The 25,706-nt window shown below is 34.0% G+C and overlaps 1 protein-coding gene and 1 long non-coding RNA gene across 9 annotated transcripts in view; one reads left to right on the plus strand and one right to left on the minus strand.

Annotated features, from left to right (window-relative positions):
• The window catches only part of LOC142228622 (uncharacterized), a 288,986-nt gene that overhangs the window by 255,592 nt on the left and 7,688 nt on the right, over nt 1-25,706 (minus strand). Inside the window, exon 2 of the long non-coding RNA XR_012720223.1 lies at nt 24,599-24,752. This is a non-coding gene — a long non-coding RNA (uncharacterized LOC142228622). The remainder of the gene's footprint in view (nt 1-24,598; nt 24,753-25,706) is intronic.
• boi (brother of ihog) overlaps nt 1-25,706 on the plus strand; it is a 174,277-nt gene that overhangs the window by 125,588 nt on the left and 22,983 nt on the right. For all 8 annotated transcript variants that reach the window (XM_075299108.1, XM_075299115.1, XM_075299112.1 and 5 more), the window contains one exon: nt 2,238-2,324. The gene's annotated coding sequence lies outside the window, so the exon portion shown is untranslated. The remainder of the gene's footprint in view (nt 1-2,237; nt 2,325-25,706) is intronic.

A 25,706-nucleotide genomic window follows, 5' to 3' on the forward strand; every position in this document is an offset into this window, starting at 1 on the left:
GTAGAATATTTTGTCAAAATTTTATTTCTTTAGAAAATTTTGTCAAAATTTTATTTTTATAGAAAATTTTGTCAAAAGTTTATTTCTATAGAAAATTTGTGAAGTACATCTTAGATGGAGAGGAATAATTTGCAAAATCTACCAAAATAACAGGTTGGCTGATAAGATAAGTCTAACAAAGAAAAACACATTTTTTTGTCAAAATTCGTTTTTATTATTCAACATAGTTCCCTGCAAGGGCGATACAACGATTATAACGACCTTCCAGTTTTTTGATACCATTTTGGTAGTACTCCTCCGGTTTTGCCTCAAAATAGACCTCAGTTTCGGCGATCACCTCTTCATTGCAGCCAAATTTTTTCCCTGCGAGCATCCTTTTGAGGTCTGAGAACAAGAAAAAGTCGCTGGGGGCCAGATCTGGGGCCAAATCACCGCAGTCGAAATCGAGTACTTCGTCTTCGTAATGTAGTTTACGCGGATCACCGCAGTCGTTATCGAATTGTTTCTACTCGAAGTTGAGCACGATAGGTAGCATGCTATCGAAAACGAAGTATGTAGTGATTTTTGAGCAGAAAAAAGGTAAACAAAAAGAAAAAAGTTTGTGAAAATGTAATTATTATTCCTTTTTTGCAAAATACATTTAAGAAAATATAATATTACTTGCATTTAGGGAATCGGATCAAAGAAAGGAATGCTCAGTATCCGCTTCAAAAAAAACTTATTTTTTCAAGAACATATTTAAAAACTTCTTTTGACATATGAAAACGTCTTTTAAATCTATGGATGTTAAAAACACAATTTACTCTTACTCTACTTTAGGCAATGCTAAAGGACTATTTTTGTCACGAATATTTTTCCTTATAATTGCCACTTTGTACTCATCGTCTGAATCCGAAAACGAGAAAAAAACACTTGGATTCATAATATATTTTTACACATATATTTTAACACACAAAAACAATATAAATATCTCAGAAATACCATAATTTGATAACAAAACATTATTTTGAAATTCTACTCTCTTTCAATTTCTTATTACCATATGTTTACAGCAATGTAAAAAAAAGTAGTAGACAAAATAAATTACGATCGAATGCGGTGATCCAAAAATTTAATGCGATCGAAATGTTTCTCCATACGAAACAGAACTCGATGACGAATGCGGTGATTTGGCCCCTGGAGAATACGGTGGGTGGGGAAGCAATTCGAAGCCCAATTCATGCATTTTTGCCATCGTTCTCAATGACTTGTGGCACGGTGCGTTGTCTTGGTGGAACAACACTTTTTTCTTCTTCATATGGGACCGTTTTGCCGCGATTTCGACCTTCAACCGCTCCAATAACGCCATATAATAGTCACTGTTGATGGTTTTTCCCTTCTCAAGATAATCGATAAAAATTATTCCATGCGCATCCCAGAAAACAGAGGCCATTACTTTGCCAGCGGACTTTTGAGCCTTTTGAGTTCACCGGTCGCTGTCCACTCAGCCGACTGTCGATTGGACTCAGGAGTGTAGTGATGGAGCCATGTTTCATCCATTGTCACATATCGACGGGCGTCCAGTGCGTTCACCCTCCTCCGTGCTCATTTCACCACGCTTGAATTTTGCATACCAATCAATTATTGTTGATTTCCCTGGGGCAGAGTCCGGAAACTCATTATGAAGCCAAGTTTTTGCTTCCACCGTATTTTTCCCCTTCAGAAAACAGTATTTTATCAAAATACGAAATTCCTTTTTTCCATTTTTTTCACAATAACAAAAGTTGCTTCACAAAAGACGCTCTATCTCACAAACTAATGGACTTACAGACGTCATATTTTGACACGAATCATTTGAAGGTTGGTACTATATAAAAATAATATGCATTTAATACTAGCGACGTCATCTATGTGTCAGACCGGGACTTATCAGCCAACCTGTTAATTCTTGATGATCAACAGATAAAGTAAGTTAGGTTAATTTAGATGCTTATTGAAAAACTGGTAGAAATGGATTTACTTCGCCTTTTTGTATGGGAAACAGTGTCGCTTTTATGCCACATTTTTTACTACATTTTATTATTTAATATTTTTATTATATATAATACTCTTTGATAATTTTTTGACACTTTTTAAAAAAGTTCAAAGATGACTTTGTAAAGTTATAATTTCTTTGGTTTATTGGTAGAAAAATCCAGAAATCCTAAACCAGAAAACTTTATCAATTCTTATTTAATTTAATTTAATTTTTATTTTAGGTTATTGAGAGTGAACACGAGAATATAAGACCTATTCCAAACCAAACCAATCAAAACAAAACGGCGATAAGAAAAAACTATCAAAAGGTAAGTAATATTTTATATTAATAAAATAATAATAATATATCGTAAATAATTTATAGGTATATATTAGATCGTCTTCTAAATTCATACATAAAAAAATAGCCTCCATTTAGGTTATAGATCATTTTTTACAGATACCCACTATTAAAATTAATTGCAATACAATCCTTGAAAATCACCATTAATACTTCAATGCTGTTGATCAAAAGAATTCCCATAAATCGTATCTGTATCCCAACATATCTGTGGGAATAACTCAAATTTTAACTACATTATCACTAAGGAAAATTATTGATTACAATTTTTGAAATGTATCGATAACAATTAAAAAACAAAAAGTTAATATATGGTTTCGATTTTTATTATTTTGCCTTTATATGTCGCCTGTCTAGAATGCGACTATCGGGATTTAAATCACACAGGAGAGACCAACAATTGAGCAGAGACGCTAAAATGAAACAGCTTGCTGGACAGACTAAAGGGACATCGATTACAATTTACCATTGAGATTGCCTTCATTTTTTTTTTAATACGAATAAGGCAGTTTAATATTTTTGTTTTGTTTTTTTTTTATTGCATGAAGCTTAACAATAATATAGTGTAGTGATATTTTTTTGTGTAGGCAGAGGTAAAAACACATTTTGAGATTTTTTTCTCCCCTCTTGATCAGAGGTTTGGCATTCAATACAAAGTGGTTGCTAAGAATCAGTCGCACCAGGCCGCTAAAAAAGGGTATGTGGGTAACTACGTGGCCATCCTAAAGATGGTAATGAAGTCAAGTTAAGTTGATGTTGTTATGGCCATTTACACTTAAGAAAATTTTTATTTGTAAGAAGTGAAGTGAATGAGTGTAAGAAACCACTTTAGGGAAGTTGGCAAAATTCTTACAAAATGTCGTCATCGGAATTGAGGTTTTGAATTACTTTTATATAAATGTTTTGATATTTTGGAATGAATCCAGGATGGATATTCTAAGCATTGATCTGAAGTAATTTTCTATAATTGAAAATATTAAAAAAGCTAAAATTTCTGGTTTGAGAAAATAATTGCATTAGTTGACTTATAGAAAGAAATTATATATATGACAATTTTATATATATGACAATTTTATATATATGACAATTTTATGTGGCCAGTTTTTTATTTTATGAACTAAAAATATTTTCAGTGTTTTTGAGGATACCGAAATCTCCACATATACATAAACGCATAACGCCTCCTTTTTGCGCTAAACTTTAATAACAATAGTTTGGAGCAACAACAGAGAAACAGATTGACTGGTTAGTTGGCTGGCTGGATATCTGGCTGATTACAATGGCTATGGCCTACGTGGAGTACAATCAACATTACTTTTATAGATTTCCCTACGATTCCTTAGCCCCATGATGATGGAGTTTTTGTTTTTTTCTGATAGTGTTACCGGGGGAAAGACCTTTTATAGGAAAATTATAGGCGCAGTGTGTGTTATTGTTCATGTAGTGCACTGCCATCATGTAGACTCGTACTCGTACATTTTGTAAATTCTAAAGAATTTGAAATTATATGTATGTTTATCTTTTTGCCATAAATCGTAAAGGTTCATCGATTTCCCATCTGCTGGTTAGACCTTTTCTATGTCCATACATCGATCTAGCGCAATATTGTCCACTTTTGGACAATAAAGCAGAACGACTTGCGATTAAAGAAATGAAATCAAGGCAATAATAGATATAGGGTAATATATTTTATGGTGTTAGATTTATTTTGAAAATTTGAAAAAGGGAATTTTTATTTTCTGTAAAATTTGTAGTTCAATTTTTGTCAAAGAGGACTTTTTAAAAATTTTAAAAAGTCGTCTTTTGATTTTTGTGTTTATTAAAAAAAAAGTCGGAATTTTTATTTTTTGTAAAATTTTAAGTAGTTCAATTTTTGTCAAAGAGGACTTTTTAAAAATTTTAAAAAGTCGTCTTTTGATTTTTGTGTTTATTAAAAAAAGTCGACTTTAGACGTCCCGACAATTTTTTGATGAATTTTCAGTATAAAAAAAAATACAAAACAAATTCTTCTTCCGATTTGGACTAACATCGAAAGTCGAGTAATCGTTTTGACACGATTTGACAAAAAAAATAATATCCGAGTTTTAAGATACATTGAAAAAACAGTGAACCCACCGGAAGAACACTTTTGCTAAATTTTAGAAAATTTTGATTTGTTTGTTCAAAATTTTAACTAAACAGAATTAAAAACGATGGCATCACGCCGATATGACAAAAATTAGTAAATACTTTTCGATTTATTCTTTTTTTTTGCACTTGTTAAAGAAAATTTTGTATTTTGAAGGAAAAAATTGGAGTTCAAAATTGGAAAAATGTCTTTAGTGACATACGAAGTTCATGATGGACCCATTTGTAGTAAAAGTTACAAATTTAAAGAAATAATGAACTATTTTGTGAGAAATACGAATTTAGTAGTAAAAGTTACAAATTTAAAGAAATAATGAACTATTTTGTGAGAAATACGAATTTAGTAAATCTTTGTGCTTAATTTATGTATAAATTTTTCCCGTTTTTTAGTTCATTTAACTAACGTACACAAAAAATTATTAGAGTAAAGGAAACTTTCTCCAAACATAATAATGCCTTGAACTAAAACAAAGTTATTTTGACTTTAATGAAATAGAGAGTTCAATTTTTTTTGAGCGTAACAAAATTCGCTGTCGACTTTTCCCTTTTTTCTGGCAAACAGTCAATTAGTCGAAAAATCAATTTTCGGCTTTTGTATCCCTACCCTCCAATATTAGACCGAGAAAGTCTCTTGATCAGATGGCAGTCTTTTGATGGACTAAAACAAAGTTAAATTGGCTTTAATGAAATAGAGAGTTCAATTTTTTTTGAGTGTAACAAAAGTCGCTGTCGACTTTTCCCCTTTTTCTGGCAAACAGTCAATTAGTCGAAAAATCGATTTTCGGCTTTTGTATCCCTACCCTCCAATATTAGACCGAGAAAGTCTCTTGATCAGATGGCAGTCTTTTGATGAACTAAAACAAAGTTAAATTGGCTTTAATAACATAGAGAGTTCAATTTTTTTTTTTAGTGTAACAAAAGTCGCTGTCGACTTTTCCCCTTTTTCTGGCAAACAGTCAATTAGTCGAAAAATCGATTTTCGGCTTTTGTATTCCTACCCTCCAATATTGGACCGAGAAAGTCTCTTGATCAGATGGCAGGGTATGTTAACTCCGGTCACTTTATATCAGTTCCCAGTCGCAGAGGCATATTAGACTCACGTAAAACTGATAAGTTAGTAGGTTTAGGAATTATGTTTCAAATTACATAATCAGAGTAAAATCGATTTTGCAACATCTAGAAATTATTGATATCAAACTTGTCCTACATCATAAAACTATTCGTATGGCAAGAGATGCAAAGAACCAAATTTGCTACCCTAACGATCTCAATATTTAAGATGTCCACCATTTATGTCTGCTCTGCTGATAAATATCTCCTCACAAGCAGTGAGCTAAGAGCAAGGAGAACTTTACTTCAACTTTTTGAAGCTATATCCCTTAGAAGAATTAAGTAAATTAACTGAACATAAGCCCCTAAAAGAATGCTATAATTTATTTTTTTTTAAACACCTATTACTATGCCATTTACCATATTTCTGTAGTTAAGATGAAACACATTCTTTAAGTTCTCCGAGTTATATCTTCACTTTTCAAACAATTTTTCTAATCAATCCTCATGTCCTTTGTCTAAAATAAGCAAAATTATTATATAGCATTTGCTTTTCCTTACACTTTTTGTCAAAATGTCACGTCTTATCATTTGATGATGGTGGCGTCATCTTCTTTTTGTTTCATGGTTATTGAATATTCACTATTGCTAGTCGTTTTTTTCGTGTTTCTATTCTTCTAAACATTGACTGTTGACTTGCAAATGGCACGCGGCAAACAATGTTCAAGATCATTGCCATTTTTGGTGATTATTGTTGCGCGCGGCATAAAAAAAAGAGCTTGTTGCTGACTCTAACCGATACCACCAGTAAACAAACAATGCCTACTACTCCTTGGAGTGAAGATGGAGGAGGTAGGACTAGAAAAATGACTAGTGTGTGTTGTAGATTTGTTGGAAAACTTGTTTCAGCAGATGAGATTGCAGCAGCCAGTAGTTGTAAACAAGAGATGTCATTACAGAATTTGGGATGCGAATCACGGAATTAGGGTATTAAAGGGAATTTTTTGTTTTATTCTTTGCTAAAAATATAGAATAGAATCAGTTTTAAGACTTGAAATAGATATATTGACAAAATATTGCAGTAAGCAAATAAATATCTTGTTATTTCAAAAATATAGACATAGCTGACATGAACATTTTTTTTCTACAAGAAAGTTAAAAAGCTTTCTATTAAAAACATCTTCCATTTACAGATACACTGAAAAAAAGAGATTTCTTTTCTGAGGAACGAAATGTTACCCAAACGAAGTTTTCTTTTGACTCAAAACACATCTTATGAAGCAAATAAAAAAAGCTTGAAAACAACTGTTGCATTACTTGGGAAAAATTCGAGTTTATTTGCTCTTAAAGAAAATACTTTATAACAAAGTCAAATGTCAAATTTGGTTGGTCTAAATATCGTTCAGGAGGAAAATATTTTGTCTTTTTTTCTTACATATAGAAAACGTTCTATGGAACTAAAATCCATTTATCTGTAAGATTTCTTCAATATTATTGGAATGGACTTGGAAAGTTGATATTTCGTCCAGAACGTCACTAAAGTTTATATTTTGAATTTGGTCCTCTCTCGGACCTTTTTTATACCCTAATTACGATTCGTAATTTTCTTAAGTGGTGTCAACTCTCTGAAATTGGGGTTTTTTCGCCCTGTCGTCAGTTCTGTCATTTATTCATTAATGGCTATTCTGTCATTTATTCATTAATGGCATCCCATATTTCAACACCGTCTCTACCACAGCTACTCACACTCCTCTTGTGTTGTATGTTGCCATTGTGGTTGCTTCAGATTTTTTTTTTTTTTGTAGAAAATAACAAGTGTTGCTGGTGGTTTATTAAAATAATCCCAAAGCCGGCATAACCGCACCATGCTACAATAGTTGCAATGTTTTGCTAAAAATCATAGCTTCCAGGCGTGTTTAGCAGAGCGATAGTTAGATAAGCTGCCCGTTTTGTGGCCCAAAACAACAACGTCAACTACCAATTTAACACTAGTCATAGCTGGCGGGCTAGTCGACAACTGAAACGGCAAAATATTTTGGCCAAAGAGCTTTTTTTTCAAATAGGCCACAAATACACTGTAGGCGAAAATTTAAACAATTTCTGTTCTATTGGCGTTTTGTTGCTAATGAATATACACGTAGAAAAATTATAAACCGGTATACGTTTAATTAGGAACATATGAAACATAATTAGTAAACTTTGTTTTCATTGAATCATATTTCTCACAAAGAAAAAGAAAAAATTTAAACGGAGGAAAGTTCGACCAATCCAAGGATACATCAAACTTAGAACAGTTGCCGATGGGAAGGATTCTTAAAATTTCTTAACAATGTCTTTTAAATTTTAAGTTAGTCTATGAAGTCTATGTAACATTTCAGTTTTTTTTTTCTGAGGAACGAAATTTTAGACAAACTAAATTTCTTTTGATGCTAAAAAAAAATTCTATTGAAGTAAAAAAGTTTACGTCCAATCTTCTATGATCGTAGTCATAAGGAAAAACATCTGTGATATTTTAATTTAGTTTTGTAATTATTTTTGAAATTATTTTAAATATTTGTTTAATGTCGTGGTGTTCCTGTGCCGTTACTTTTTACAATTTAAAATTAATTTTAAAAAATATGACAAGAGACTAAATATTTCAATAAAAAATTCATCCCAGAAGAAGTTGGAAATCACCAACGAAATGTCGGATGTAAATATGAAATAAAGTCTTTTTATTTGCATATTGAGAGACCTTGAAAGCCCATTTTAGAACAGATCTAAAAACAACCAAAAGTAAATAAAAGTCATTAAAAAATGGTTGCAACACTTGTCACAAATTCGGGTTTATTTGCTCTTTAAGAAATTTACTTATAACAAAAGGGAATTTTGTTTGTCTAAAATTTCGTTCCTGAGGAAAGTATTTTTTTTTTTTTGTGTAGATACAAAAATGGCCTAATATAAACCACTTTAGTTATTGATTGGATGACCAATTTAAAGGTAACATATTGACTTCGTACACCAAACATCAATCAAATCCGGTGAAATTGGCACCTACAGAAAGTCAAATGTGGAGTGGAGCATAAAAGGCATATACTGACATGTATACCGAATTTCAACCGGATCGAATTAAATTAGCTTCTCCAGGAAGTCAATTTTGAGGATCGGATAATTATGGAAGAAATCAATTCTTTTTGCGTGTAGTAAAGAAAACACTCAATAGTTTTAGCATATATCTCATACACAATTTTCTGAGTGTATTTTTTGGTCGAATAAATAGCTGATCATAAACATGTTTCAAACATTTTTTGTGGGTGCTCGATGTTTTTTTTTCTCATTGGTTTTTGTGAATGGGGGGAACTTTGGCATTGCTTTTTTGTGGTTTCCTCGCAAAAGTATGATTCATACTTTGTTTGTCAGAGTGTTACTGTGAGGTTTTGTTGCAAGACCACCGAGATTTTCATATATGCCGGTTGCATAGCCACAGATAAAATTGGCATTATGTCAAACTAATTCAATGCCATCAAATATCCGAAGATATATAAGTGTTAGATGAAAAATAATGAAGTAAATTTAGAAAAAAAATAATTTATTTATTGCAATTGCAGATAACATAGAACAAAAAAAACAATATATTAAAAAATGGCAAGTTTAAAATCTTCAAAAGAGATTTAATCTTCAATGAGAAAATAAGACCCTTTTTATGTCCTGCTTTTTAATTGAAATGTATGGCTTTTTTTGCTTTTCCTTTAAATTCTCTTTTAATTGTTGAGATATTTTTACAGTCACTTCTTAGAATAATTCTTTTGTGACCAATTGAATTCATTTTTATCCCAAAGGGTTCCTCCCACCAGAAAGCACCGGAAAAGCAATACTCAATTCAAATTCCTCCTTTACTTTGATATCTTATTTTAAAGAACGAGGTTCTGGTTTTTGTGAGACCACCTCTTTGTCGCAGTTACAGTTTAGAGTTTCATTAAAAGTAACCTTTTGCCAGTATAAAGCTTTGGGTATGTTCCTTAGTTTTTGTAAAGATTTCGTGTGATAACCTACTCTCTGTGCTGCTGAAGAAAACATAAATAAACAAAATAAAAGCAAACCTTTTAGATCCATCTATTGGCCACCTATCAGAACAAGGCAGATAGATGGCCTACCATAGGCACATATGGGCCTTTTTATACCTTGACGAAGAAAAAGTCTTCTTTCACTATAAGGTAATGACATCTCGCCTCATCATGCTGAATTTGGTCGAGTGCTGATTCATGGGTCACAAAATATCGACATTTCGATTTATCGAATTTTAGTAAAAAAAAAACCAAAGTCGAATTTCGATTTTTTTTCAGTGGTGGATCTGAGTGTTTCAAAGCTTTTTTAAGTGGTTCCAGCGCAAAGTGGGACGCCATTCGGACTCGTCTATACAAAAATAGGTCCCTTGTCATTGAGCACCTATCAGAACAAGGTAGATAGATGGCCTACCATAGGTACATATGGGCCTTTTTATACCTTGACGAAGAAAAAGTCTTCTTTCACTGTAAGGTAATGACATCTCGCCTCACCATGCTGAATTTAGGTTAGGTTAGGTGGCAGCCCGATGTATCAAGCTCACTTAGACTATTCAGTCCATTGTGATACCACATTGTTGAATGCTGAATTTGGTCGAGTGCTGATTCATGGGTCACAAAAAATCGACATTTCGATTTATCGAATTTTAGTAAAAACAAAACGAGAAGTCCAATTTCAATTTTTTTTAGTGGTGGATCATCCCCTCTAAGTAATGCTGGTGACATTTCTGAGTGTTTCAAAGCTTTTTTAAGTGGTTCCACCGCAAAGTGGGACGCCATTCGGACTCGTCTATACAAAAATAGGTCCCTTGTCATTGAGCTAAACATAGAATCGGACAGCACTCAGTGATAAGATAGAAGTTCACCACTATGGTATCAGAATATACTAAACAGGGTAAGTGAGCCTGAAATATCGGACTGCCACTATACTTAACCTAACATGCTTGTTGCAACCATGTTATTTTCTTGGGCAATATGTATATAATTGGCGAAAAAATAACATTTTCCTGTAGGGGGCAATCATATCGCTTCTCTGCGTCCGCAATCATATTAAAAAAATTAAAAAAGTTTTCTTTCACCATAACGTCATACCGGGTCAACCATGTTGCTTAACCATGTTCAAATCCACATATGGACTTTTAGTTAAAAAAAACTCAGGAAGTCGAAATCGACCTGTGGAAATTCACCGCCTGTGGTATCACAATGGACTGAATAGACTAAGTGAGTCTGAAATAACAAACTGTCACTATACCCAGTGTTACAGTTGTGTGACTTTAGTCGCATTTTGCAACCTTTCTGACGTCATGCGACGTTTTGTGCGACTTTTTTAAATATGTAAAATGTGCGACTTTAGTTGCACGCATGCGACTAAAGTCGCACAAAAGGGACGTGCTTAAATTTTAAGCAATTTTTATAAGTGGGAAATCATCGCCGTGCGCCTTACGCGAAGCCACCGTTGTGCAAGGGCCCGCTTTGAAGAGAGAAGTGGTATCACAATGGACTGAATAGTCTAAGTGAGTCTGATACATCGGGCTGCCACCTCACCTAACCACCTCACCTAAAGTGTAAATCACGTATGGTATCACAATGGACACCTAACCTACGATACCTAACCTACACGGTGTAGCTCCTCTAACCCCGTTCGAGTACCCACTAATTTTTGATATTTATCACAAATTTTTACTGGAGACGTTCGTTTACTCCAAAAAGCGGGTAAAAGTGAGCCAGAGTGAAATCAAATTTGACATTTGAGAAGTTGCAAGTTTTTGCTAGGATTTTTTTCCAGTAAAATCTTCTAAATCTTTCACAGAGTCAATTAGAAGTGTAGTATAATACATAAATATTTTTTGTTATTTTAATTGGCTGATGGTAAATTGGCACTGGATGGCGTTTTCGTACATTTCTACTAATTTAGGAAGGAGAAAAAAATCACTAATTTTTGATAATTATCAAATTTTTACTGGAGACGTTCGTTTACTCCAAAAAGCGGGTAAAAGTGAGCCAGAGTGAAATCAAATTTGACATTTGAGAAGTTGCAAGTTTTTGCTAGGAATTTTTTTCCCAGTAAAATCTTCTAAATCTTTCACAGAGTCAATTAGAAGTGTAGTATAAAACATAAATATTTTTGTTATTTTAATTGGCTGATGGTAAATTGGCACTGGATGGCGTTTTCATACATTTCTACTAATTTAGAAAGGAGAAAAAAATTAATTTTTACTTTATTGCAAGTTTACGTTTTACTGGATTTTACGATACAATAAGTTGTTAAAATATCTCTTTAAGTTAAAGGGACTGTTCCTTTAGTGTTTTTGTGTTGATTTATAGAACATTTTTTGTACTAAAAAGACCTCACAAATGTATGCGATTTTTTATTATTATGCGACTTTTTTGTGCGACCTTTTTTTTGAGTATGCAACTTTTTCAAAATGACCAACGCTAACACTGACTATACCTACTCTAATATAATTGTATTTGTTAGCAAAGGCCGGGCTTTATCGGCTTTTGTATATCCTATCAATACAAAAGAAAATAATTCTGTTTTCTTCAAAATTGGTTAATGGTTTCTTTTTTTTAGATTTTATTGGACTACTATTTCTCCCCCAGAGACCTTAAAGTTGTACTGACCTGCAATATAAACGGACCCAATAAAGCAAATAAGGCCTATGTATCACAACCTTTAAAAGACCACCATTCAGCTATAGTGAGACTTAGCCGCGATTTCAGTCGATCAGTCCTGGTCATTCATTTCATCGGTCTGCCTGGCTGCCTTTAGCCATTCTGCCACTTCGCCACACACCAGGCAAAATAAGTTGCTTTACACAGAGAAATGCATGCACATGCGCTTGTACTTTTAGGATTATTACCATTTTTGTTGCCTTGTTTTTTGTGCTTTTTTTTGAATTTAGCAAATGTTGTTGTTATTGTTTTGCAGCTCAAACATGCAATACTCGCAAAAAATTTCTGTAAACAAACAAGTTCAATTACCAGGGAGTCTCTTTTGTTATGTGGCTTTTCGGTCGCGTTTGGTATATGAACCCCAACATTCAAAACATTCCCTGGATTACTTGTATATGGGGGCAATGAAGCGATGGAAAACAATCTAAACGGCACAATTGATGGGACAAACTGACTAGAGCTGAGCTGAGTTGTGCGCATGCGCAAACACTACATAGTGGTTTTTATGCTGTCAGCCACAGCCTTTAATTTTAAGGTAGCATGATTTAGTCACCAGGTTTTTGGATTAAAACGTGATATGTGAGTATCTAGACATTTGTGTAGGTAGAAAGGACATCGCATTGCATTAATTTTGAAATGGGGTAAAATACCATAAAAAACCCCTCATATCGATAAAAGGATAAGCGTGTAAACGGTCCTTGTGCAAGGAAACCTAAAACCATTATTCGAAAAGCAACCCTCGCTTATACCTTTTGCTAAGCGTTCAGTAAAAACTTCCTTGGAAATATCTTACCTCCCTAATTCCTATAGTGTTCACTTTATTCTCACGTACAATCAAAGGAATGGCTTCCTTCTTCTTGTCCCTGGTGGTGGTGTTTCAATTACATGACAATACATAGCATTCTGCCAACTCCAACCAACCTGCCTTGTAGAATTTTCAAATGGCTTTGTGAAAATCAATTTCGTTTCGAAAATTGGCAAACATCTGCCAAAACAAGTTCGATTTATCACAGATTCCTCAGACACACTCGATTTGGGCAAAGAGGAACAATTCTGCAAAAAAGTAACAAAATCAGCGGTCATGTCCATGTTATCGACTTGACTCGACAGCAAAGCGCTGGGGCATCAACAACAACACGAAGACATTTCGCCGAAGAAGAACAAACCAAAAATGAAGGCCTTAAGTATTGAACATTCACGTATCGTCGAAGCAACATATAACATTGACTGGCAATGAATTTGAGTGAGGAGAAAAGGTATTTGAAATGGTTTCCTTGGATTGGTTTCGTATGCAGGTAAAGTGCAACAACATCCACAGCTTATTCAAAGCTCAAACATTTTAATGCATACTAGGGAATCGATCCCCAATGCAGCAACCGGAAAACCAAATCCCAACGTATTTTGATGTTGTTAGGCGTCGTCATCGTCATCGTTGTTACCAGAATACTCTTCTTTGCTCCCCCCCTCGTCTTGCAATGGAAAACAACATCAGTTAAATGATAAAAGAATTGGTTTAAGAAAGCAGCAAGCGTATAAGCCTGACTACAAAAGAATTCCTTGGCTTTCTTTCCGTACCCATCCGTCCCGCATCACCTTTTCCCCAAGTATTCAATTGTAATCGGGTATACTTGCTAATGGTGAGAGGTTTACTTTGATATTGTTAAAAGGTTTGCAGGAAAATCGTCTTTTGTGGAATGCGGTTTTGTCAGTTTTGAAAGGAAAGCTGGGCAACAATCTAAAACCTTTTTTGCTCCTCCTTTGTTTTTTTTCTGTTAATACATTTTTTTTGTTTTGGGAAAGTTTTCTTGGGTGTTCTCATAATAAAAATTCTGGTGACAAAACAACAATGGAGAGAAAGTTCAAAGGAAATTGCGAAATGATGCTTTAAAATAAATATCGAATACAAATCATATCATAATTGTTTTAAGAGGACACATTTACTGCCTAAAACTATGCTACGAAAGTTGTCTATAGGCGTTAACCCTCTAATGCCCAATTCCGCCTTTAGTCGGGCTTCATAAAATCAGTAAGATTTTAGTAAAACCCACCTTAAGACAACAAAAATAGGTAAAATTAAAAGAAAACTTAGTAAAATCTGTTCAAGAGGCTTTGCAGAATATGCTGAATTTTACCGCATACATTTTTCTTGTTTCGTTTTCTTGTTTTTGTGTCGTTAACATTGAATATTTAATCAGCTGGCAAAAAAATTGGGGCATTAGAGGGTTAATATAAAGTGGAAGTATTTTAGTACTTATGCGAAAGAGGTTGGGACTAAGTGGTATCAGATGTATATCTCAAAAAGCTAGTCATGAAACAAAATTATCGTCCAATGAGTAGGATTTTCACATCTTTGTCAATTATTTTTATTCTACAAAATTCTTCTTCCTATTATTAACAAAGGAAAGGAACGATAAAAAAAATCATAGTTGAGGAGAGTAACACGATTTACCTACTATCAGTGTTGCAAATATTGGGAATTTTTTTCCAAATTTGAAGATATTTCTTTTTTATGAGGATGCAATTTTTGAGTTGGGAATTTGAAGAGAAGTTTCCAGAAATTTGGTGAATCCCATTTTTATTTCTCGAGCATTTGGAAGACGATTCGCATAAGATAAAAATTCGATAATTATTTATATCCATAATTAGTTCTGTTGGCGGCTATTATTGTGACTCACAAAATGGCATTTTCATATTTGTTTGCATTTTTAAATTATCACGGATTTTTTTTTCAAAAACTTATTAGGATTTTTTGTAAGGAGTTTTCATTTAATTTTGGTGGTTATGGGGACGACAGCGTCCCAAATTGGGGAAAAGATCTTGGAAACGTCCTGGCCAACGTACCTACTATAGACAACTTTTCTTGCATAGATTTAGGCTGCAAATGTATTCTCTTAAAAATATTATGGTATGGAAAAGTGATCACAAATATCGAAGTTGAAGCATTAGCTCGGTTATATGTTAAGGTTTTACATATATAATCTTAATACGATTGGGCATCGAAATTTATAAAATATATTACAAAATTAAACGAATTAATTAAAAAGTGGCACAACGTGGCGAAAAGGTTGCACGAAATGTTAAAATTTAGTGGCACAAAAGTATAAAAGATTTATTAAAAATTTAAAAGTGATTTATTAAAAGTGACAAAATTTGCTACTAAACAGCAAAATTGTAACTGTAGCAAATAACGCATGAAAAGTAAGACTCCAGGATGCTGAAGAATTAAAATCTACAGAGTTTTATATGGGATTTATAATTAATTATCGGTCATTTCGATTAGTGTTGCCAGTATTGGGATTTTTCCCCCAAATTGGGGATATTTTTTCGTGAATGGGGACGAAGTTTCTGAGTTGGGGATTTGGTGGGGAATTTGCATAAATTTTGGAATTTTTGTGCACCCTCAAAAAAATCGATTCTGTAACATATGCTCCAAAAAAATTTTTTCCTTCAAGCATATATATTATCAGAATTGGTCCAAAAAAAATATTGTTTGTATTGTTCAAACATATTATATTTCAACTTGGACATAAACTGGAAGAAAAAATTTTTAAGAAATTTTCTTTGTGTATAAATATTTTTAATGCGCCAATTGGTTACTTCCATTCATCTACTTGCAGCTTACACTCTAGGTCTCTCTTTCTAAACACATATATGTTTATAGGCTATTTCTAAATGTATATATGTTTGCATCTAAGCATTTTATATTTACAAGCATTTTATGTCCCAAATATAATATGTTGTAACATATTAACATATATGTCCCAAACATGTTACGCTAGTTTATGAACATTATAGGCTTGCACTCAAAAATATTGTCTTAAAAAATGTGAGTTCCAAACATATACTTTTTACACCCAAACATTTGAAAAACAGTCTTTTTCGTCCGTGTGGGGATCTTCTCGAAATCCGTTCAGTATAATAAATCAGGTTTGCAATAATTTATTTTGGTGGCCCAAGCCCTAATTTATAATTTTACTCAGCTAAGACATTTGTCCACAATTGTGAAATCATTTCGTGAGAATCAAGCCTAAATGTTGACCATTTATCTGTGTTCATCACTGATTTGGACAATATATTCCATAAATATAGAAATGATGAAGATGGTTCACCTCCATATGTATCAACCACCTAATTTTATTTATTGAATACTTAGAAATAAATGTTCGTCCATAAATACATGGCCTCGGACTCCCATTTTCATTTTTCGAACATTTGGAAGACGGTCACCGGTCTCTTGGAAATCTCGATCTGATTGCAGCTGACAATGAATTTTATAATTTTTCTAATTTTTAAATTGTTACCTTAGCTGATAGCCTAAGTAGCCAATGCTAGATTATTCTCTATTATTCTTATATTTAATACATAAATAAATCGTTGCCAATATTCCACCGAAGAGCCTATTTCTTTATTTTTTCCATAAAAACTTGTCAAAAATATATTGCTGAATTTTGATTTAAATGGGGGATTTTCGGGGACGAAAGCGTCATAATTTGGGGAGAAGAGCCAGAAAAATACTGGCAACACTGATTTCGATCAACAATTATTGTATGACCGTTACTATACTAAACTTAGAAACTGATAGTACTCATTTATAAAAGAGATATTTACCATCTGTGGTTTTATAATGGATTGAATAGGCTAAGTAAGCCCGAAATGGCGGGCTGGCACTATAAATTAACCTACCCGGGAATTCAATATTCTTAAATATTCTTTAATTACCTTGATATTTTTTATCAATTATTAATTAAAAATTGACTCATTGGCATTTATATTATAGCTCTTTCATATTTTTGGATTCTTAGAAATATCCGATACGTTTAAAAATATATTTCAAAATAAATCTTCGCCAAAAGCTAATGTAAGTAATCTTACAAAGTGCCAACCCATTTAATTGCAGTAATTAATCATTCAATAAATTGATGAGAGGACTTACAAGTCGGTCTATAGCAGAATGTTTTCACAAGAAGGTTGGCACCTCATCTATTATAAATCGTTTGCTGAAGCACAAACTTGAAATCAGGCAACAAGAAATACATCTTCAACCTTCTACAATATAAGACAAACGATAAACTCCAGCATATGAGGAGAAAAAAACTATTAATTTATGATAACTTCTGTTTTCAATTAAAAATTTAAATGATTTTTGCAAAAGGCTGATTTAAAACATTCTTCTGTTTTCTGTTTTTGTTTCCTCCATCAAACAAAGGTCCCGGCTCCAGACATATAGCAAATGGCATCCTTATGGGGAACCTTATACCTGGTCTTATTTATTACCTACCAATGGAGATGAAAAAAAAACAGGAGAAAAACAATTATATTTCTGTTCATATTTTTATGTTTGATCATTTAAAATGACGAGTTGTTAATGACTATTCAATGTGGCTAAGGTTACATGGTGAGTCTTCGACTGTCCACCAGTTGCAATATTGCAAACGACATCATCGGTATCCTCATCATGATTTCAAAAAACAAACTCTTTTTGCCAAAGGTGGCAATTGCCAGTTGCCAAAGTTGTTTTACGCATCACATGATGAGCCTGTTGCTCATAACCTAGCAAAACGTACCTGGTAAACAACAATGTTGATCTTAAAAATGGTCCGAATACAGTCCACAACCTAACAGGGGGGTGAATGTGTAACCATTTGCTTTGTATACGATTTACCGTACTCGCCAACCTTAAGTACTTAGGAGATCAATGAGAGGCTAGGTTAAATTTGGTACCCCGTTTTTTAGGCTCCATTTGGATACTAAAAGTGGGGAACTTCTCTCTTGCCAATTCTGTGTTTAGAAAAGATGTCTTCAATTTTTTGTTTTAGTTACTCGTATACAAAACATATTTGTTTTTGTAAATTTGAAATATTTTTCGTACCATATGTTGGTTAACTCCTGTCTTGGAGAGTATTAGTAAATTGACTGGTTGTAGCATCAGAAATCAGTGATTATTACAAGCCATGTTGAATGCCGGCATTCGCTGAAATGTGATGTTGTAGTGGCGATAAAGTGGCGAAGTTGACTTCAAATAGCGATGACTGAATATACTACTGTGTGCTTGTGGTTGATATTGCCCCCAATGAACATTTCTCTTGGATGGTTGATATATTTTGAAAAAGAACAATTTCTAAAGCAGCTGTTTGCAATTCGTCGTTTAAAGAATTACAACGAAAACAACAAAATTGTTTTTGCTGTAACTTTAGTGAAAGACATAAAAATTGATGAAGTGCTGCTGAGGCAGCCAGCCAGCCACATACGCGAAACACTGGCTACATCGTCATCGCCATCACCGCCGCCATCATCAACCTCAAACAAAAAACAACATCATCATCTTCGTAGTGTGATGACCAAATGGGTAAATGGACAGGCGTAGAGACGACGACGATGAGCAAACATAATGACATTGTAGCAAGTGCAGAGTCGGTTAGCTCGAAAACTATACACCCGAAAAAAGTAAAAAAAAGAGGATACCAAATATCTCATCCCGCATATAAACCACAAAGTAGTAGTTTTACAGGCTTAGTAACATGTGGAACTGATTTTAACACCCTTTTGGTAACCAATTCCGGGGAGAATACGAGCAAATATCTTCAATTTGTTAGTTGTTTTCCATTCAATGGAATTCAATGGGCATGGATTGAATCTCAGTTTCGAGCAAACAACAATAAAAGTTTTCCAGCGGTGGACCAACCCCTCTCAGTAACACTGCTCACAGTTCTGAATATTTTAAAACTTGTCTAGATTTGTCACCGCAATGGGAAACGCCGGTCGGACACGGCTATAAAAAGCAGGTCCATAGAACGAAACTCTGGATTCGGGCAGTGTTTAGTGATAAAAACGATTTCTCCGCTGAGATTTCACAATAGTTTTACAGGCTTAGTAACATGTGGAAATGATTTTAATACCCATTTGGTAACCAATTCCGGGGAGAATACGAGCAAATATCTTCAATTTGGGATTTATATTCCATTCAATGGTTAAAATGGGCGTCTTCCATACAAATGGACATGGATTGAATCTCAGTTTCGAGCAAACAACAATAAAAGTTTTCCAGCGGTGGATCAATCCCTCTCTGTAACGCTGCTCACAGTTCTGAATGTTTTAAAGCTTGTCTGCGATAGATGTGTCACCGCAATGGGAAACGTCGGTCGGACTCGGCTATCAAAAAGGGGTCCATGTTAGGTTAGGTTAGGTTATGTGGCAGCCCGATGTATCAGGCTCACTTAGACTATTCAGTCCATTGTGATACCACAGTGGTGAACTTCTCTCTTATCACTGAGTGCTGCCCGATTCCATGTTAAGCTCAATGACAAGGGACCTCCTTTTTATAGCCGAGTCCGAACGGCGTTCCACATTGCAGTGAAACCACTTAGAGAAGCTTTGAAACCCTCAGAAATGTCACCAGCATTACTGAGGTGGGATAATCCACCGCTGAAAAACTTTTTGGTGTTCGGTCGTAGCAGGAATCGAACCCACGACCTTGTGTATGCAAGGAGGGCATGCTAACCATTGCACCACGGTGGCTCCCAAGGGGTCCATAGAACTAAACCCTGGATTCGGGCAGTGTTTAGTGATAAAAACGATTTCTCCGCTGCGATATCACAATAGACTGATAGTCTATGTGAGCCTGAAATAGCGGTTTGCCACTATACCCAACCTAGGGATTTTCTGCTTTCTACTGTGACAACTTTTAAACCTTCTATCACAAATGAACTCAGTCCCAATATCTACAAATTCGAGACAAAAATCGTCAATTTTACGTCAATTGGCCCTAAAAATAAAAAAATTATATGAGGCATAACATCCCAGCAACAAAAAAATTGGAAGTTTTTCCACAAACATTTCTTTTTAAGAGCATCCTGGGATCCTCCATCAATTTTTTTCCACTTTCTATGAAGTTCCTTTTTAACCAGTCTTAGAAAATACTAGAAAATATTTGGCGGTTTAAAGCCAAAATTTAAATGTTGGACAATTAAATGTCGCAAAACTAATGAAAATAAAACTAAAAATTTCACCCCTGCAATTTGAACCTGTATCTTTTGACTTTTTCACTTCCATGGAAGTTTATTTGAGGTTTTTCAAATTACTAGTAATTTCAATATTCTGTTCAGGTTCTACCCCAGGTCGGAGCTAAAAAGTTTTTCTAATTGAAAAAATTAGATAATAAGAAAGTAAAAGCGTAACAAAAAATATTGATAAAAATAAAAAGTGAAATTGGCGAAAGAAATTAATTGTTTAGTTTTTTAAATTTCTTCATCCTAAAAATTTCACCCCTGCAATTTGAACCTGTATCTTTTGACTTTTTCACTTCCATGGAAGTTTATTTGAGAATGTTTTCCAAATTACTAGTAATTTCAATATTCTGTTCAGGTTCTACCCCAGGTCGGAGCTAAAAAGTTTTTCTAATTGAAAAAATTAGATAATAAGAAAGTAAAAGCGTAACAAAAAATATTGATAAAAATAAAAAGTGAAATTGGCGAAAGAAATTAATTGTTTAGTTTTTTTAAATTTCTTCATCCAAATGGCTCACATGTTCGGATTCCAAACTACGTTTTTTGGAAGCTCTTTGTTTCTTGCGATATCCTCACCAAAGTCACAATGAATCTGTTTTATTCCATAACCTAAAGGAGCTTGTATCTACAAACGGCCAGTTTTTATTGATTTTAACACTCGCTTTTCTCTCACTGTATTCAAGACTGCAGCATCCATAGACAGGATCATAAATACCCATGATTATTATGAAATATCAGACTTGCTTTAATTTCTCTTCCATTGGAGGAGATGTTGTTTTTCTATGGTGTAAAGAGTAACACGGGTTTAAAGTCTGTAGATCTCGTTTCATATGCAATGCCAGTGCCCAACTCCCTGCTCCCGCAGAGATTTCAAAGAAGTTAGTTTGAACAGTATAATGGTATCACTAAATACCAAGAGCCTGAGTATGGTTGAAAGTTTCCCCTCCGTCAAACCTCTTCTCCACCCATTTTAGCCATGTTCATAAAATAATTTTGCAATTCCTCTGGCATCCTCAACCCAGAGTCAATGGCACTTGTTGTTATTGGTATACTTACTGGTGTTCAAAGCCCTGTATAGCTTGCTAGTTCCAGTTCAAGTTTTGAAAGAAACAAAAATTTGTTACTACTTTTTGTTCGAATCCTATTAAATGTAAAGTAAAGCTTAAAGGCATTAAAGCGCCCTTTTTTGTGACTGATGCTGTGTGTGCACTCCGTTGCATAGCTAATGTCTTTTGTTGCTCCATAAGTGGCTGGTTGACTGCCTGGTGGGCTGCTGTCGTCCTCCATAGCAATTTGGAACATCTGATTCTTAAGTCCCGGCTGCTGGTCGTCCATTCGTCGCCTTTTCGTATACTTCTTTGGTATTTAGGGCCGTGTGTCTTTTATTCTCAGCCATTGGTGGTGATGCTGGCGGTTTTAAAAACGTGTTTAAAGCGTTGATTATGATGCTTCACCAACATTCATTTAATTTTTATTCTTCGCGTATGTCCACTTGCAGCCAGCGAATTCCAAAGATGCTTATGCATAACACATTTCTTTGGTAATAAAAAACAAACCAAGAAGTTTGGGACTTAACGACTTTATAGAACTGTATAGAAATGCGAACAAAAAATATTTTTTTTCTGGGAAACAAAATCTTAGGCCAAAAGTTAAATTTTTTTGTGGCTAAAGTTATTTCCTTCAGGCTAAACAAAAATCGTTAAGAACAAACGTGGCGACAGGTATCATAAACAAAGATATAATTGTCTTTAAAGCGACAAGTAGAATTTCGTTTCGGGGAACGATTTTCTGTATAACAATAATATAGTCGTATAACGCCCATTTTCATGAAGTTCCGTTAATGTTACGTTAGTACTGTGGACATGCCTATATATTCATATGCCAGTTTGGATCTAAACTGATGAAAATTGTTCAGTTAAAGTTAAGCGGAGAAATGCTATCTGCAATTTACTTTCTATTAACTGGCAGTTAAGGTCTAACATGAAAATGACCATAAATAAACAAAAAAATATTTGGCTTTACCGAGACTAATTTACTAATAAAAGAAAACTTCGGGGGTCTAAATTTAGTTTCGGAGAAACGAATTATTTTTTTATACCAATTCTAAAATAATGGTAATGAGAATTTTTGCTGATAAGATGCAACCAATATTGCCATAAAATTCACTGTAGCGCTGCTTTGCAATTAAAAATTCCCGAATTTTTCAAATTCCCTAAGTCATTCGCAGTTGTTGCAAAATCATAAATCAAAAGGTTCGAAGCTTTTGGTCCACACAAAACAAATTAAAAAAGACAAAAAAAAAAACAAACTGATTCATATGGTCTTCAATTAAATGTTATAACATGTTTATTCCTCACATAATACTTCGTCTGGAAGTTAATTAGTTTTTGAAGGATCAAGGGAATTCAAAACTCAAAATATTTCAAGGGATCGAATTCTATTAAAACCTTAATAATGATAAATAAAAAAACCTAAGCTTATTTCTTACATTTATGTGCAAAAACTTAATTTTCCTGTTTGGGGAGAAGAGTCTTCATACCATTCCATTGGGGATTTATAACTGATTTAATGGCTCACATTATCTTCTTGTGGTCAATATACAATAGCTTGGACAACTTTCGAAAAATAGCCATAAAAAGCCCATTATTGTTATTTCATATGTTAACATTGGGGGCATGTTCTCGTTCCCATTTATTATTATTAGTTTTATTTCTTGTCATTTCATTTTTTTTTTTGCATATACCAAAATCATATCGAGAAACATTCAAAAAAAAATTTGCATATTTCTTCGCCAATGTAGGCCTGAAAGTGTGGCAAAAAACAGCAAAAAATGGAAATGAACTGAAATCTTTTATTTTTTCACTACAACAAAAAATACATTCAAATTAAGCACGCACAATACAGAGTGCGACAACAGAATCCGACAGCTGCAACAGCAACATCATCAGCTCACCATCAGCAACACTGCGAATCACAAAAAACTAAATCATGCTAAAGCATTGATTATTGCTCATAGTCCAACACAGCGACATCGAACTGTTGGACGGACTAAATTGGCAGTCATTTGGTCGGTCTGACTGTTTGCCTGCCAGACAGCTTTAAAAACCATCGACAATTATAACCACTCAAATATGCAGTTCAAGTTGCAAATGCACGCCTCATTTGTAGGCATTCACCCGGAGGACTGAAACCTATTTGGTTTGGTGTGGTTCATTCACAGCTCAACTCTTTCACTCGATTTTCGTCGATTGTTTTTTTTTTTTTTATTTTGGTTGGCTCAACCATAGCTGAAATGGTTGCTAGCAAATGGTATGCATGGTAATAAAAGCAAACAAATATAAAATGACAAATTAATCGTAATAAAAACTTGATTAGGACAAATTAAGATTTTTTCCAAATGCATATTCATAATGAAATTGAAAGTATAGAAGTATAGAAAAGAGAAAATTTGGTTGCATTCTCAGATATACGGTGTATTACTGTATCGAAAGAACATTTTTGCATTTATGACAAAAGAAAATTTTGTTTGCGAAAATTTTCGTTTGACGGGAAAATACTTTTATGAGAAGATAGTCCAGGTTAGGTTAGGTTAGGTGGCAGCCCGATGTATCAGGCTCACTTAGACTATTCAGTCCATTGTGATACCACAGTGGTGAACTTCTCTCTTATCACTTAGTGCTGCCCGACTCCATGTTAAGCTCAATGACAAGTGACCTTCTTTTTATAGCCGAGTCCGAACGCCGTTCCACAATGCAGTCAAACTATTTAGAGAAGCTTTGAAACACTCACAAATGTCACCAGCATTACTGAGGTGGGATAATCCACCGCTGAAAAATTTTTTTGGTGTTCGGTCGAAGCAGGAATGGAACCCACGACCTTGTGTATGCACGGCGGGCATGCTAACCATTGCACCACGGTGGCTATAGTCTAAATGTCTTCTTTTTTCGGCAAACATAAAATGCTTGCAGAAATCACAATCAAAATTTCCTAGAAAATAACATGGTTACATATTCCGATAACGATGTTACATATTCCCCATCCAAAATAACATTTTGCTCTTGAAACATGTATTCTAGTTTAAGTTTTTTGTTTTTGTATCACTCACTATTTTGGTAACTATCACTTTTGAAGCTTCCATTCTTGGACATTGAACAAGTAGAAACTAGACCATAACTAAAACTATGAAAAGCTGCCAGTAAAGAAAACAAAACACTTCTTGGCTGATTAGGTTAAGTCAACGGCAAAGTTTTCGCATCTGTATCTCGCAAACCCAAAAATTTTTATTATTATAAGTCTCTCTTCAAAGGACCTTAATTTTTCGAAAATAAATTTAAATCAATACTTACGGTGAATGGATTGCTCCGTCCAGAGATGATAAATCGTAGTTGGATGGTATTGATAACCCCAACATTTGAATTCAAACAAGGCGGCTATACTTGTCACACAAGTAAGTTATGAAACTATTGTTGTTTTGCAGAATCTTAGCGGACTGTATTATCTCTGAAAAGGGATACAAATTTCCATTAAATTATATTAAAATGTCAACTACTAAATTTTAATTTAATTTATAAAGTAAATTTTTTGCACTTTGCAAGTTTTAAAATTTACAATTATTAGGTTAGGTTAGGTGGCAGCCCGATGTATCAAGCTCACTTAGACTATTCAGTCCATTGTGATACCACATTGGTGAACTTCTCTCTTATCACTGAGTGCTGCCCGATTCCATGTTAAGCTCAATGACAAGGGACCTCCTTTTTATAGCCGAGTCCGAACGGCGTTCCACATTGCATGAAACCACTTGGAGAAGCTTTGAAACCCTCAGAAATGTCACCAGCATTACTGAGGTGGGATAATCCACCGCTGAAAAACTTTTTGGTTATCGGTCGAAGCAGGAATCGAACCCACGACCTTGTGTATGCAAGGCGGGCATGCTAACCATTGCACCACGGTGGCTCCCAATTAGTAACATCCGACTTATTAACATCCGACCCTTTATAAAAAGATATCACAATTTTTTATAGATTGGTTTTACCTGCCAAATTGGATTAAAGGGAAGGGAAGTTTTTTTATTGAATTAATTAAAATAATTTAATCCGCTAGATACATACTTAAATAAGGTTTGTTGAAAACCAACCACCAAAGAAATTTCGTTATTCTTTATTAAGAAAACCTTAATCTATTACAATCTCTCATCCCATGAGATTTCCCCTAATTAAAACAAAAAATCTTCCACCATCGACCTATCTAAAATTATAAGATTTCCTATCTGATAACAATCATCAGCAATTCCTATGAGACTGGATATTTTTTTTTTCTTCATAAAAATTCAGTGAAAATTCCACTATGATTGACACATTGAACAAAACTATTTCAAGTGTGAATTATGGACTAAAATTGTTGGCTACTTAAGCAGCCATGCGAAATGATGCTATTGGTTGATCAAAGGGATTTGAT

This window comes from Haematobia irritans, chromosome 3 (assembly GCF_050003625.1).
Source record: "Haematobia irritans isolate KBUSLIRL chromosome 3, ASM5000362v1, whole genome shotgun sequence".
Taxonomy (NCBI): domain Eukaryota; kingdom Metazoa; phylum Arthropoda; class Insecta; order Diptera; family Muscidae; genus Haematobia; species Haematobia irritans.